This window comes from Acomys russatus, chromosome 29, assembly GCF_903995435.1.
Source record: "Acomys russatus chromosome 29, mAcoRus1.1, whole genome shotgun sequence".
NCBI classification, from domain to species: Eukaryota; Metazoa; Chordata; class Mammalia; order Rodentia; family Muridae; genus Acomys; species Acomys russatus.
The window spans coordinates 41,636,374-41,653,364 of NC_067165.1; the positions used below are offsets into that span (position 1 = coordinate 41,636,374).

Sequence of the window (16,991 nt, forward strand, 5' to 3'; positions counted from 1 at the left end):
GTTCAGGACAGTCAAGGCCACCTAGAGAGCCATGCCTTAGAAGAACAAAACAAACAACACCATGAGCGAAGTAGATGCCCTGGTTTTTCCATTCAACAGATGGGGAAACCTAATGGAAAAGTGATTAAAGCAGATACATAGCTGTGAGGGGAAGGCAGGGTTCAGCACTGTGACAGTCCAGGAGCCACGCCCCAAGCACTGGCTCTGTGTAGCTGCTTTCACCGAGTATGGATTTAGTTGGTAGAGTTCAGGTAATTGAGATGAAATGCCAGAGGAGGGCCCAGTCAGGGTTGAGGATGTTATGAAACTAGAGGACAGGAAGAGTGGTATAGTGCTTGCTCTTTTTACTTTTAGATTGGCCCACATTGCTTCAAAGTAAGCCTTTCACAGTTGACCTGTTTGTCCTGGTTAAGAATTTTGATTTTAGCCAGCAAAAATGGCTCAAAAGGTAAAAGTATTTGTCATGTATGCCCAATGACCTGAGTTTGAGCCTTCGCTCAATGTTGAACTCCCAAGTTATTCTCTGACCTCCACACACACTGGTATTATCCATCCTCACTCACACATATATTATACATGCATATACAGTAATATATTTTTAAAAAATTAAAAACTTTCCTTTTTTCACTTGACAAGAACATTTCTTTATAAACTGCCTAACAAACGTTCACATCAGCCGGGCGTGGTGGCGCACGCCTTTAATCCCAGCACTCGGGAGGCAGAGGCAGGTGGATCGCTGTGAGTTCAAGGCCAGCCTGGTCTACAAAGCGAGTCCAGGACAGTCAAGGCTACACAGAGAAACCCTGTCTCGAAAAACAAAAACAAAACAAAACAAACGTTCACATCAGGACGCAGACTGTGCTTTGAGAACAGAGGAACTGGACTTCTGGATCTTATCTTAGGCAATACTTAGCTTCTGTCTTCAAAGGGAGGTGGGAACTTTGCCTTGATAATTTTTTTTTTTTTCTGTAAAGTTTTTTCCTTGCTTCAATGGGGGCTTGTTTCTGACAAAATGATCCACAAAGGGCATTGCGAAGAACCATTTCCTGTGTATCTTTTTATTAGGTACCAAGGTATAGCTTAAGTTTTTGCCAGATGACTCTCTGGAGCTGTCCCTTCTCTAAGCACCAGGTCTTGCTTTTTCTTGAGTGGTCTGAAGAAGCCTTAAAGCACCTTCCCTATCCTGGACCACTTTCTCTCTAAGACATTCATGGAGTCAACCAACAACCTTTTCTAACAGCTTTGGGCTTGGCCGTGGCAATCTCTGTTTGGCCTCCTGTTCTAGAGTTAGAAGCATGTGTTTCTCCTTCAGAAGAACATACCAAAGTTTATGTAAGTCTTTGTTACTCTTGTTCCTTAGCTGCAGGCAGGTCCACAGGGCTCCAGATTTGACTTTTCTTCCCCCCAATTCTTTGGGTCATCAAAAGTTCTTCTAGTCCTTCCCTTGACAACGTGGTATGAAGCAATTTACACTGGAGAAGAGATGTGACATGTGGTGTGTTCTTATGCAACAAGCTAAGAGAAAACCTGGAGCAAGCTGGGGCCTTGGGATTTACTAGGGACAGGAACACTGAGACCCCTCTACAAATACCCACTAGACTGACTGATTTTAGCCATGTTTCTTATTTTAGCCAGGTACGGTGGCACACACACCTTTAAGCCCAGCACTCAGGTAGACAGAGGCATAGGCAGAGGCTGGTGTATATCTGTGAGTTCCGGCCAGCCTGATCTCCAGTGAGTCCAGGACAGCCAAGGCTACACAGAGAAACCTTGTCTCAAAAACAAAAATAAAGTCTTTGTTTTAGGATGTCTACAAGTCAGAGCTAATATTTGTGGCTTCTTTAGTTTAGATACAAAGGGGCATTAGTGTTTAGTATACTGCTGCTGATTTTAGCTTTTTTTATTTTTGAGAATTATATTGTATGCAATGAAATATATCTACTGCCTGATTTTTCCTTCTAGCTCCTTGTTGCTCTCATCTCTTAGTATTATGTCCCCTCAAGCACTAAGTGCAGTTAGCTGTTCAGATGTGCATGGCTGTGAGGCCATTTACTATAGCACAGGAAACTTGTTGGCCTGATGCCTTCTTTCTAGCACCTGTCCATTTTGGATAGCTCATCAATGGGTTATCTCCGCTAACAAAACAAGCCAATCAAAGCCAGATTAAAAGTATTATAAAAGGCAGGTTTACTTGGTAACAGAAGCTCTTGGGTGAGTTCAGCAGCCTCTGGGGACGAGGGGACGAGGCCAGAAGTAGAGCCCCGGCTCTGGTTTTGCAGGTGAAGGAAGATGGCATGTATGCCACCTGCTGGGTGGCTCCAGTGGAGGGACTTGGGGCATTCCCAGGAATGCGAAGGGTATGCAGAAGTTTTCCTTCGAGGACGCAGGGTTGGAGAAAACTGTGGGATTTAACATACCTTGTGGGGGAGGGGGAAGGCAACTGGAGATACCAGCTGAACACTCCTTAGTAAGGGAGAAAGTCGAGCTTATCTGCTGTTTGCCGAGGTTGGGGGTGGATGGAGGTCTGGCTTGCTCTTGTGCCAGATCTTAATGCAGGCAGTCACATTATAGATGTGGGCAGTAGATCACATTATAGATGACTCTGAGCTACCAGTTGTTGTTGGGAATTGAACTCAGGACTATTGGAAGAGCAGTCGGTGTTCTTAACCTCTGAACCATCTCTCCAGCTCTCAATATTTTTATTTTTGTAACATTTTAAGTAACTATGCATCTTACAGTTGACTGCCATCCATCTATAAGACCTTTGTTTGACCAAGGCTGAGAGTAGTGGGCCAGCCCAGCTGTCAGTAGTGGGCACTGGGCACACCGGGAAGTTTGATTAGATTCTTTTTTGACAATAAAGCATTCTCTGGTAATCTTTTATGTAGTGATTAGTTATGGGTGCTGTGTTTGCTGTTGTTTACTTTATAGACACCATAGAAAAGTTTTGTTGGAGGAACTGCCTCAGAAGGCGCACATGTCTCTTCTGTAGTCAAGTTTGTGTTCTACTTTCATTTAAAATGCTTGCTTTTTTCTTTGTCATCTTTTCATTTTCCATTTCTTTCTTGCGCTACTGCTATTTTTCAGGATAAATATATTTCCACAAAAAGTCTTCATCAAGAGCCAAAAGATTTCAGTGTAGTATTTACTTAATTATATTATGCACGTACTAGGGAATGAAAACATGTGTATGCATATTAATCAGAAGTGTCTACATTCATTTTTGAGAAACACCGTTTAAATTATTCCCCCCGCCCCCTTTTAGGAAGATGTATAAGTGGGGAAGCCTTGTTGAAAGCTGGTATGACATTTTCCTTAGTATATTTTCTCTCTACTCTGTGCAGCTTTTGACAGTTATAGGAGAGGCTGAGAATCTAGCCTGTTGGGGAATTCCCCGGGGTCCTGGCTTTGATGTGTTGTGGTTGCTACAGTTACCATGGTCTGTGCTGGAGGGAACTAGTCAGCTGAGTTCTGTTTCTAACACTAGGCCTACAGCTTGCTGCACATCTGCTTTTCTCAGCAGTTTGTAACAGGAATACTTAGATGTTTACTGTCTATAGTACTTGAGCTGTCTTGCTGTAGAAAAGCAGTACCCAACAATTCTGTGCCTTTAGCATCTTTAAGGCATTGACAGTAAGTATGACCCCCCCCCCCCATCAATAGCTGAAACTACATCTTTGTTCTAGTTCTGGTTTTAAAGGCACTGTTGGTATGTGTTATAAAAACTGGTTGTGTTTAATGTGACTTAGTCAGTGGCAAGAGTATGGTTGTATCTGGTAAGTAGAAAATATTTGTGGCAGAGCAGAGGGATGTGGGCGGCATGATGCAGATGTGCACGATACAGATGTGCTAGGCAGCCTGGAAGGATATCACTGTCATTTATTTATGGCCACTGAGGCCCTGAGAAGCAAACTGGGTTACTCTCCCCTCCTTTCTCTTCTCAGTTTTTTGGGGGAGGGAGTCTTATTGAAGGCACAAAACAATAGAACATTTTAATATTTAATTGGAACACTTAGTAGTTCTGAAAGGGAGCTGAATGGGTTTTCATGGAAACACACAAAAAACAAAACAGAAAATGCAGGCATGATGGCTCACTCCTGTAATTTCAGTAGAGCAGGAGAATCATGAGATTGAAGCTAGCCTGGGCAACATAGTGAGACCATGTCTTAGTAAACCAATAAAAAAGGAGTTTAATTTGCCAGCGTTATTATGGGAAAAAGAATGTTGTGCTTCCCCTGAGAAGAACTTGTTGACACTCTTGAAGTACTGTAAAGATTACAGAGAACTGAACCTCGCACTAAACTGGGTGTACGTAACAATCAGTAGCTCTAGTTGTTTGTAGAAGTTTACCTGTCTGTAGAGTGTCAGAAGCTAAACTCTTTGTTCACAATTATTAGGGGTTTCTTGGATCTATCTGTGGCATTTGCCAGAAGAACTCGGTAACAGAATTCTGAGAGGCTACATGAGAAGAGCAGTAGGGAGTCATGCTAACAGGGTGATGCTGAGGCTATGAGCAGAAGGCCATAAAGATCTGTGTCTAGTTAGATCCATTCTGCAGTTGAAGCCCGAGTGGGCAAGAGGCGCGGCAAGAGCTCAGGCCGTTTCCGCTTGGCTTTGACATTCCCCACCACTCTGCCCTTGCCCTCATCATTCCGCCAGCCCCTGTTGACCACTGTTTTTTCTAGGAGTATAGCCTCCTAACTCCTCCTCCTGTTTTTGTCATTCTGTAATTAGGTTTTCCTGGGAAACAGGATGTGAGCTTTTCAGAAAAGCAGACCACACTGTTCTCCTAAACCTTTGTTTCTCATCCCATTTGGAATACAATTTATATTTCTTGCTATGTCCATAGGCCAGCACTGGCTTTTCTAAGGTTTTCATAAAACCTCTGGTCATTGCCCACCTTGCTCTCAGCTGCACTTAAATTGGTGTGTCTATTTTGTGTGAGGAACTGACAAACCAAAGTTCACGTCAGCAGCATACTGCTGTTATTGAAAGCTCCTGCCTAGAGTCCCTTACCATTGGTCTTTTGGTTTGGTTTTTCTGCCTTATAATTTGAACTTCATTTCAGTCGTAATCCAAAGGAAAGCTCTCCAGGCCACAATCTAAAGTGACACCCTCATCTTGTATTACTTTGCCCTCTTATTTTCTTCAATTATATTGATTGCTTATGTAAGTGTATGTTTTCCAACAATGTACGCCACTGGTGATTGTAAATTAAATTAAACACTAGCTACAGTTGAATTCCAGTAGTAGGAGAAGTTCTTAGAACTTGTTTTTCTCAAAAGAAAAATGAATAAGCTGACAGTGATACCATGTAATTCTTTTACAGTCAGCCACTGTATTGGGGTTGTTCATAGGGAGTGGTTTGGAGTTCTGGTGTGGCCTTTTAATCTTGAGACAACTTGCCCTGGTTGTGATCTGGTACTTCAACTCCTGCTTCTCTTATCCTTCTAAAAATTTTGACAGTAATAATCACTGTTCTGTTCACTTTATGGAGTGGAGGTGATGTTTAGAGGAGTAGAAGATTAAATACCAAATAAGAGGAGCTGGACACACAACACTTTACATCGTGATAAGGATTGCCCATTATTATCACCTTCATCTTTTTCTTTCCTGGCCTTGAATTGCCTGATGAGAGAACCATTTGTTAGTCAGGGGTGGTGATGCACACCTTTAATGCCAGCATGCAGAGAGGCAGAGGCAGGCTGCCTTGTTTACAAAGTGAGTCCAGGACAGCCAGGGCTATTACACAGAGAAACCCTACCTAGAACTCCCCTCCCACAAAAGAGAGCCATTTGTTTTCTTAGTCCCTTTTCTAAAGTGTGTATGCCCTGATACTTTATTAAAAATACTTTAATAAGAGCAATAATTGGCCGGGCATGTTTGGTGCACGCCTTTAATCCCAGCACTTGAGAGGCAGGGGCAGGCAGATCTCGTTGAATTTGAGGGTACTCTGGTCTACAAAGTGAATCCAAGACAGCCAGGGCTACACAGAGAAACCCATCTCAAAAAACTACCACCACCACCACCATAATTACTTGGGCCCTGTAGGCATGACAAAATTTTTTCCTTTCCAAAAAATGAATTAATTTTTCGTTTTATTTATTTGCCTGCATTATGCATGTACACCATGTACATGCTTGGTGTATCGGATCCTCTGAACTGAAATTATGAATGTTTGTGAGTCATCATGTGGGTGCTGGGAATGGAGCCCAGGCCGTCAGTAAGAACAAGTGCTCTTAAAAGCGGAGCCAGTTCTCCAGAAATCCCCCCTCCTTGAATTGCTTATTTATTTTATGTATATGAGTGCCCTGTTTTCATGCACACCAGAAGAGGGAACCACACAGATGGTTGTGAGCCACCAAGTAGTTGCTGAGACTTGAACTCAGGACCTCTGCAAAGAGCAGCCAGTGCTCTTAATGGCTGAGCCACCTCTTTATCCTTTCTGGCAGCCCCCTTTTGAGACAGAGTCTTGCTATATATAGCCCTGGCTGGCTCAGAGCTTCCTATGTAGACCAGGCTGGCCTGCAACTCAGAAAGCTGCCTGCCTGTGCCTCCCTAGTGCTGAGAGGAATGTACTGGTGAGCGCATGAAAGGCATGCACTACCATGACTAACACTGAATTATTAAAAAAGAAATCATCGTATGTGTATGAGTGTTGGCCTGCATGTGTTTGTCACTTTCATTCTTGGTCCCTAAGAATGCCAGAAGCGGGCATCAGATCCCCTGGCATTGGCTTACACATGATGTTTTGTGAACCACCAAGTAGCTGCGAGGAATCAAACCCAGGTCTGGATCAGCATCCAGTGCTTTTAACCACTGAGCCATCTCATTGTGTTTTTCCTTTCTCTTTGTTTAAGCCCTGCCTGGCTTGAACTCAACACTCTCCTCTAGCCTCTTTTTTTTTTTTCCAAGACAGAGTTTCTCTGTGTAGCCTTGGCTGTCTTGGACTCCCTCTATAGACCAGGCTGGCCTTGAACTCACAGAGATCCACCTGCCTCTGCCTCCCGAGTGCTGGGATTAAAGGCGTGCACCACCATGCCCGTGCCGCGCCCCCCCCCCCTTTTTTTTTTTAAAGACATAGTCTCTCTGTGTTAGGTATGGCTGTCCTGGACTCGCTTTGCAGACCAGGCTGACCTCGAACTCACAGTGATCGCCTGCCTCTGCCTCCCGAGTGCTGGGATTAAAGGCGTGCACCACCCCCACCACCCCAGCTCCTCTAGCTTCTTGGATGCTGGGATTATATAGATTTGTACCATTGTATCAGATAGGCTAGGAAAAAAATATGAGGGCCTGCAGAGATGGCTCAGTGTTGGCATAATACTCTTGTGGACTGTGTGCAGTTTATCCTTGTTCATTCAAATGCTGGTTTCTCCACCCCACTCTCTGCATCAATGGACATTGTATTGTGATGTTTGTTCTAAGTATCTCCTGTGTCAAGTTTGTGTAAACATGTCACCATTTGTTCTCTGTATTGTCAATAAAAACAAACTAGCCAATACTGAGCAGTAATAGAGAATAGGGTGGGACATCCTGATCAGTGAGGGAGGAGAAAGAGGAGCATGAGAGGACGGAGCTGGAGGAGAGACCGGGATACATCAAGAGAAATGAACCAGGCCTAGAAGATGATTTAAAAGCAAGTATAATGTGGGAAATCTGAATGGGAAGAAACTATCCTAGCATGGAGGGTTAGGATGGAGTAATTATTGTGGGGCATTGTGCTATAGGCTAATTAAAGAGATCCTGGTCTCTTTGTGTGGTTATTTGGGTATAATGCTGGTTAAGGAGTAACCTGCCGATTTCACTAAAATAATAATTCGATACTAAATATTGAATATTCATTCAACAGCTCAGCACCTACATGTGAGCTCTACTCTCATAGAGGATCCAAGTGTGGTTCCCAGCAGCCACATCAGGCAGCTCACAATCATTTATAACCTCAGCTCCAGAGGCTTTGGTGTCCTCTTCTGGCCTCTGTGGGCATGGGCATGGGCACATACAGAAATTCAAGTAAATAAACAAACACTAGATGAATGGATACGTAGATAGATTCAAGCTAGGCATGGCAGTAGATGCCTGTGATCTTGGTGCTTTGGCCATTGGAGCAGGGGTATTGTAATTTGATGTCAGCTTGCACTACATAGAAAGACCATGTCTTTAAAAAAAAGAGAATTTGAGAAGTTTGGAAGTAGGAACGTCAAGCTTTTATGATTAGAAGAGGTAAAGAAGAGAAGTTGAGCAAACTAGTTTTTCCCCGTTTCTCTCTTTTCTCTCCTTCCCTATATGGTATTGTTAATAGAGTCTTGAAGGTGGTAGTATGTTACTGACAAGTGTATGGTTAGCTGTTGGCCTTGGAATTAATTGCATGTGTATTCATGTGGAAAGCTGAAAACATTAGCTTCTGACATTTTGAGCTCTTTCTCTGACGTTTTCAGACTGTTTGTGCTAGAGCATGGAGACTGTATTAGAAATGAAAAGTACATCTGTCAATGCTTTGGAGACAGAGTGGGTCAGAGTGCAGTGCCAGAGGCCACATTAAGCTGTGAGATTGTAGTGGTGACCAAGACCAGAAACTTAAAGCTTTGTACTAAGGCAGTGATGGCGTTGAAACAAATAGGAAAATTGGTCACGGCGGTGCACACTGTAATTCCAGCACTCGAGGAGGCAGAGGCAGGTCGATCTCTAAGGCCAGCCTGGTCTGCAAAGCGAGTCCAGGACAGCCAAGGCTACCCAGAGAAACCTTGTCTTGAAACAACAACAACAACAACAGCAACAGCAACAACTCAGGGTTAGGGTTAACAACAACAACAACAACAACAAACACACACACACACACACACACACACACACACACACACACACACACACCCACCCACCCACCCACCCAAACCAACCAACCAACCAATCAAACAAAAAAATGAGCAGGAAGAGATCTTGGGTGTGTCTGGTGAGAGAAGAATTTCCAGTAATTTCCAGGCTTCTAGCTTAAGTGGCCAGGAGAGTTAGGAGCACAGTGGACTCAGCTTCACATTTCCTAGCAGTTTGTGACAAATAATTCAATTTTTTGAGTTGTTTCATTGCCTGTAATTTAGTCAAGATAAATTCTGGGGTTTTTCTCAAAGAATTGTCTTCAACTTTTGATGAGATTGTGTGTAGTTGTGTAGTGCAGTGTTGGAGGTACCAAGAGGAGTTTCAAGTTAGCCCTGACTACATAGTCAAGTCTGGTGTCACCAAAACGAAACAAAACCAACAACAACAAAAACCAAGGAACCCCCAAACAAACAAACAAACAAAAAAACACTAGTGAGAAGATAGGTTTGAGGGCTAAATGTGTATGGAGTATTATTGGTGAATTCTAGTTTGTTGTTATATAGGCACCTTGAGCATAGGTAAGAATCCCCATATTAGAGAAGATTTTAGTCAGTTGTGTTTCCAGTTTTCTTAATGACTTAGTGGCACAGTTGAGGCTACATAGAGAGACTTGTTTAAGAAGAACAGGAAAAGGGCAAGCTGTAAAACCAACTTAGTCTTTCACTGGCCACTAAGAGACCAAACTGCTGCTATGATTTGGTTAAATATCCTAAAGTGGCTGATTAACTTCATATATCAATCAGCTTTAATTCCATACATTTAGCACTGAGAGAGAGATGCAGGGGTCAGGGGAGAGGGAGAAAGGGGTGGCGAGCTGACTGCTTTTGGGGAGTACACGTCAGGGAGAGTCTAGCTTGACTGCAGAGGCCTTGTGTAGAAGACAGTGTACACTGCACAGTGGTTCTAGACTGTGCTTGGTATCAAGGTGTGGGGCTGAGCATGATATATTGATTTCTGTTGTGGAAGCATGGCTAACCTAGGCTGTCGTGTTGCAATAATTGTTCTTTGTTAATTGTATTTAAGTAAAGTGAATCCTTTAATACACATGCTACATTAGGTTGGCACTATTCACCTTGAAAACAGTTTTTCCTTAATACAATGTAATTAAATTTATGTTAAAGGCTGGCCTGGAATTCATAGAGATCCACTTGCCTCTGCCTCCAAGTGCTGGGGTTAAAGGTGTGCACTGGCTGGCATGGTGTATTTTGCTTTGACTAACTTGTTAGGCAGGAGACAAAGGCATTTTCTCCTTTTCCTTGGATAATTACTGCATGTATGCTGACCAGCAGGTCCAAGTCTTTGTCCTTTAGTTGCTTTTTAAAATGCCCCTCATAACATCCACCCCTCTCACTTAGCATCTTGGACTAACTTGATAGCTAATAACTAGAGTCTGCTTTGCTCCAGAAATCTGGCTAACTCTGTGGGATTAATGATGGTGAAGAGACTTTTCTTGACTTCATACAGGTAGATGTATGAAGTGTGAGATAAAGTAATTTTGGTAGCATGTGGTATTTGGAAGTGGGGGCGAACAGGGTTCTGTTAGGTGACTCACAGCAAGAGAGAACTAAGTGAGACCCAAAGGATGAATAAAATGGTGGCTAATCTTTGTATCAGCTTGACTGCTTGTGGAATTAGTTAAACCCAAGCAGTTATGCTCAACTGTGAGTGATTTTCTTAATTAGATCATTTGAGGTAAGAAGGCTCACCCTTAGTCTGGTTGCTGCCCACATGGAAGGACCTGGAAGAAGGAAGCTTTGCTTTCTGCCTGCTTGCTATCACTCTTTTTGGTTTTTTTGAGACAGAGTCTCTCTGGGTAGCCCTGGCTGTCCTAGACTCACTTTGTAGACTAGGCTGGCCTTGAACTCACAACAATCCGCCTGCCTCTGCCTTCCGAGTGCACCACCACTGCCCGCCTTTGCTATCACTCTTGATGGCAAGTCCATCTTTCTTGTTGCTGAGGCATTCCTTCCTTCCCTGGTACTAGAACCTACCTTTTAGGCATTCCAGCATACATGGAAGACCAGCAATTCTCTAGGAATCCTCTGGAATTCTACCACTAAATACTGAGACTGCTGGGGTGCAGTGAACAACTTCTGTATTCTTGTCCTTCCTATTAGGAGAGGACCACAAATCTCCTTAATGTATAAAACTATAAATATTCATCCTATGAGTTACATCGTCTTAGAGAGCCCTGACTAAGCGCACTACTTCAAGAGTGGATATGCCAGTGTGGAGATGGAAGTCTGTTTTGGGCAGAGGGAAGGCAGAACAAACCAGGAAAAACAAGCAAACATCACTGCACAAGTCAAATTCTCAGTCCCCAGTTTTTGGAGCAAAGGTGTGTGAAAGGTGGTACTGAATAGACATCCACTTCTAGCCCCGAGTTTCATACTGTGCTGCTTTCTCTTTTCTACACTTATAACTCACTTATTGACTTTAAAAATGTTTTACAGTGTGGTGGAACACACTTGTAATTTCAGCATTAACAGCCTAGCCTAGACCACCTAGAGAGATCTTGTCTCAAAAAACAAAACCCCCAAACCGTTTAACAATCTAGAACGATTTAAACGTTATTTAATGGCAGCATTTGGCTGACATTGATTGAGCTTTGATTGAGCGTTAAGAATTGAATACTGTAGTTTGATGTTTTCTCAAAGAAGTTGACATGCACTGTGCTCAATACCACTTCCTTGGGACTTCACTCTGACAATGGAATAGTGTGTGCCTGTTTGCCTCATTCCTGGACACCAGTACTTTGTTCATATCAAGTGTCCAGTGATTGAAGCTCAAATTTGTATGTCCATTTTCCTCAAAAACTCTCATTTTCACATTGAAGAAATAGAAATGTAGTAATCTTCAGATTGTTTTGAGCAAAGTGGTCTCTTATAGCCTTGAAACTAATTTATTAGCATGTGTCCTGTTTTTTTCGGAAACCCCTTCTCTTTTTGCTTGTATTTTATTTTTTAATTAAAAATTTTTATTTATTATCGTGCTCTGCCTGCATGTACACCAGTGGGCCAGAAGAGAGCAGTAGATCACACTATAGATCACACTATAGAGCCACCATGTGGTTGCTGGGAATTGAACTTAGGACCTCTGGAAGAACAGCTAGTGCTCTTAACCTCTCAGCCATCGCTCCAGCCCGTATTTTTAAATTTTTATTTGTACCTGTGTGCAGGCCAGAAGACACTTTTATGGAGTTGCTTATGTGGGGAGCACCTTTCCTTACTGAGCCAGCTCTTCAGCCTCTCCCTCTTGGAATATGCAGCTCATGTGTCAAGTTTGGTAGGCTTTTGCTCTCTCTTTTTGTCTTGTTTTTACTCAAGACAGGGTCTCGTTATGTACCTCTGGCTGCCCTGGAACTCTCTTTGTAGAACAGGGTGGTCTCAAAGTCTAGAGATCCACCTGCCTCTGCCTTACATAGCTGGTACTGAAGGTGTGCGCCACCTTAAATAAATTTGCTAAAATGTCAATGTGCTTTCATTAAATACCTTCAAATTGTAAAGCAAAACAAAACAAAAACAATACCTCAAGTCATCATCATCAACAAACTTCAGATACCAAGCAACCAAACAAGCTAGAGATTGCTTTGGGATTTTCTGCTTTCCTGTGGGGTGGTGTTCTGACCATAAGTTCTCCTGAAAGGTTTGTGTCTCAGTCTACAGAGGAGGGGTTGGATGAAGTGTAATTTCTTCTCTCCTCCTCACCCCAACAGTTTCATTCTTATAATTTAATTTGTTATTATTATCATCATTACTATTATGTATGTATTCGGTGTGTGTGTGTGTATGTGTGCACATGTGTGTGTGTGCATGGCTGCGTGCAAGCATGCCACAGTGCATATGTTGGTCAGAGGCTAACGTTCGGGAGTTGGTTCTCTCCTTCCACTTTCTTTGGAATCTGGGGATAAAACTCAGGTTGTTAGGCTAGCATAGCCGTGCTTTTTACCCACTGAAGCGTCTCACCAGTGCTTAGGGTTCCTTGGAATTACAAAAGAAGGAAACCATGAGAAAAGATGTCAAACTGTGACTCTCTGAGTTTTCTTTTGTTTCTTTTAAATGTAACATATCTTTAGTAGTGCCCCCTTATGTATGATTTTTGCTTTTCATCATTAATTGCTGGTAGTTGATGGTTTAAAGAGACTAAATAGAAAAATACAGAGATAAAGCAATTCATCACTTTTAAATTGCATGTGGTTCTGAGCAGCATGATAAACTCTCACCGTCTTGTGTTTTCTCTGCAGACGAATCCAGCCATTTTACAGGGTGCCCATGCTCTGTACCCCTACACCCTGCTTTCCTATTAGTAACCCTGGGTTATTAGAGTCTAAGTGACATAGTCCGCGATGTTGTGTTTTAGGAAAGCTATAAAAATGCTTTTTATGTCTTCTTACAAGGAAAAGGTTCACTATAGTAAAATGAATATTTTAAGAGACTCACACTTATATAACTTTCCTTGTGGTATATAAAATGTTTTAGTTTTTAATCTTTATTAGAAGAAACTGTATCATGGTTTTGTATATATAGTTGCAAACATGATATGTATATGGTTTGGTACCATCCATGGACATCCTCTGATGGTCTTACAGCATGTTTGTTTTGAGACAGGATCTCATTATGTATCGCTAGCCTGCCTGGAGTTCATTATTTACACTGGGCTGGCCTTGAACTCAGAGACCTACTGCCTCTGCCTTCTGGGATTATAAAATGTAGCCGGGCGTGGTGGCACACACCTTTAATCCCAGTACTCCGGAGACGGAGGCAGAGGCAGGTGAATCTCTGTAAATTCGAGACCAACCTGGACTACAAAGAATATCCAGGACAGCCAGGGTGACGCAGAGAAACCCTGTCTTGAAAAACCAAAACCAAAACAAAAAACCATTGTGTGCTACCATGCCTGGCACATAGAAGTTTTGTTTTGGCTTTTATTTTATTTTATTTATTTATTTTTAAGTAATTAGAACTTTGGGGCTGGAGAGAGTACTCAAGTGGTTAAGAGCACTTATTCTTTTGAGGAGGGCCCAGGTTTAACTCCCAGAATCTACATGTTGGCTCACAACTGTCACTGTAGTCCTCGGAGATCTGATGCCCTCTTCTGACCTCCATGGGCACCAGGTATACATGTGGCTCACAACCATCTACCATGTGATCTGATGCCCCCTTCTTGCCTGCAGATGTACATACAGACAGAGCACTGTATAATAAATAAATAAACAAATTATGTATGTAGATGTTTTGCTTGCATGTATGTCTTTGCATTACATGTGTACAGTGTCCGTGAAGGTCAGGAGAAGGTGTTGAATCCCTGTGAGTTACAGATAGCCATGAGCCACCATGTGGGTGCTGGGAACTGAAACTGGGTCCTCTGAAAGAGCAAGAAGTGCTTCTAACCACTGAACTATCCCTGAAGCCCCTGAAAAACAAAACAGTGGACCAGTCCGTAACGAAAAGCCTAAGGTGAATAACCATATTGAAGGAGTCTGTCACATCTGTCAGTTCTTCCTTCCTTTTAATCCACATCATGTCATTGCCTTGAGTTTTAGGCTATGGTGGAGATAGAGCTAGGTGTCAGTCTGGAGAAGGCCAGGGTCTTGCTCTTGCGCAGGGCCTGATCGATCTGTCAGTGCTGCCCACAGCAGGTGGACACACTTCAGTTCTGTCATTGTGAGAAGGCAGCCATGTATAGACACAAGTGTATGAGGCCGTGTTTCAGTACAATTCTTATTTTACAAAACCAGGCTGTACTCTCTTGACCTGTGGGCCCTAGTCTTGGGCTATTTTTGATTTTCACTTGTATAGCTCTTTTACTGGATTAAAACCTCTTGATTATTTTTATTAGGTACTTTAAAAAGTAATAATAGACATCTAGGTGTACAATATTAGTTTGGTTTTTTTGTTTGAAATACTTTTTTTTGGTCATTGTATATAAATGCCTGGACTCCTCAATGATTTGATCCCCCTACCCCTAAGACTTTGTTACACAGGCAACAGTGTTAGGGTGGCTATTCAGTAACAGGAACAATGCTGGTAGCAGTGATTATTTTTAAATTTTTCTTTTTCTTTTTTTTTTTTTGAACTAGGGTGTGACAAATCTAGATTAAATCCTGGTCACTTGCTGTGAGAAGCAAAGCAGCAGTACTAGCAGTGGCGCACATTAGTGAATATATTTTATAAGCTCTTCAGTATAAGGATTAAAAGGCTTAGCTGTTGGAGATGCTACAGAGTTGCTAGGTTGATTCGGGTTTGCAGTTTACTTTCTTTTAGTCCTTACTAGGTTACTTGTTGGGAACTCAGGGAAAGTGGGCATTGGAGTGTGCGCTTTAACACAGGTCTTAGTTGCCATGGCGTCTCATTAGCTCCTTAAATCCCTTTGGAACTCTGGTTTGCCTGGCAAGAAGAAAAGCTGTGAGGAGCTGCAAGGACAGATGCAAGCTGCTGGGAGCATTCCCCGGGGAGCACTGGCTCTATTGGCTGAGATTTGTGTGTTCCTGGCCTTGTGAGCTCATTAATAGATGCTCCAAGTGGTCTTTGTTTTATGAAAATCTTCAGTTTGAGCCCTTTTAAAACTTTTAAAAAAGAAATGCAAATTAGAAAATTTTGTTTTGGGTACACTCCTTTCCCTTTTGGCAAGTAGTTTTGACCTTTAATAATGGTGAGTAAATTGAAATATTGTAGGCTTTAATAAAAACTACGACTAATCCATTAAAAAGGTCAGTCTGCAATATTAGAATACTGAACATTTGTGCAATTAAGAGAGTTATAATTAGAATTTAATTATTTCAGTACTAAAAGGAGTTATGGGAAGGCAACTCTAGAGGGCAGTGTAGATCAGCATGTCCATTCTCTTGGCTCTGACTTTTTCATTTGGAAAAATAATCTACGTACTGGAAACATAATCTAGGTGTTCTGAGTTCTTCCTTCCCACACAGCCTTTCAGTTTTGTAGATACGTGAGTTTTGGAAAGAAACGATGTGGTTTGGCTTAAAGATTTGCTACATAATAATACATCATAGTTATTTGGCCCTAGGGAATAGCTTTGCTTAGTTTAAAACATACTGGCTTATAAAAACTGGAATTGTTATTGATTCAACTAAATTGAGCTGAGTTTTCTTTTCAGGCATTTGTGGAACAGTAAGCAAAAGGATGGGAGCAGCCTGTGTTTGCAAACCTTTTGGAGTAGAACCTGAGTATGGCCTCTCCTAGAAACATTCTCAGCACTGCTGAGTGGAGAAGGTTGAAACTAGATGCCTGATGGATTGATACCTGAGTGTTGAACTTTCTAGACTCAGTGCATTGTGTGCACTACACTCAGCAGCGCCCCGAGGGCACCCTTTCTTCTGTTCACCTCTGGGGTCCCGGAGTTCATACACTTGCTGCATAGGCAGGTCTTGGACTTGGGATCATTTTTTTTTAGCCTGCTTCATAGCTGGAATTGGATTTTTCCTTCAAATTCTTCTTTCTTTCTTTTTTCTTTTCTTTTCTTTTTTTTTTTTTTTCCTTTGATTTTTTGAGACAGGGTTTCTCTGTGTAGTCTTGGCTGTCCTGGACTCTCTTTGTAGACCTGGCTGGCTTTGAAATCACAGAGATCCTCCTGCCTCTGCCTCCCCAGTGCTGGGATTAAAGGCATATAAATAGGGTTGCTTTTGTTACCATAAAGAATAATTGTATGTGTTAGTATGATAGATGATATAAATGTTATGGGTTCTTATTTGGTGGTGTTCAGGATCAAATCCAGGGCGTTTTGACTGCCAGGCCTGTGCTTTGCCACTGAGTATATCTCCAACTAAGGATAGTTTCTAATGGTAACTTTGGGGTTCACAGAATACTTTGCCTTGCGTTGGTGGCGGACACCTGTAATCCCAGCACTTGGGAGGCAAAGGCAGGCAGATCTCTGTGCGTTTGAGGCTAGCCTGGTCTACAAAGTGAGTCCAGGACAGTCAGAGAAACCCTGTATCGGGGTGGGGGCAAAGGGAGAAGAATACGGTAGTGGATTAAGAGCACTGCCTGCTCTTCCAGAGGACCCAGGTTCTCTTCCCAGTACCCACATGGTGGCTGACACTATACCTTTCACAGGCACCTGGCATGTAGCTCATAGATTCACTTGTAGGCAAAATACTCTAG

At 42.5% G+C, this 16,991-nt stretch overlaps 1 protein-coding gene and 1 pseudogene across 1 annotated transcript in view; one reads left to right on the plus strand and one right to left on the minus strand.

Moving 5' to 3' along the window:
• Positions 1-16,991, plus strand: part of Rere (arginine-glutamic acid dipeptide repeats) — a 329,541-nt gene that overhangs the window by 51,685 nt on the left and 260,865 nt on the right. The window lies entirely within an intron of this gene.
• Positions 910-15,213, minus strand: LOC127211284 (39S ribosomal protein L47, mitochondrial-like; annotated as a pseudogene).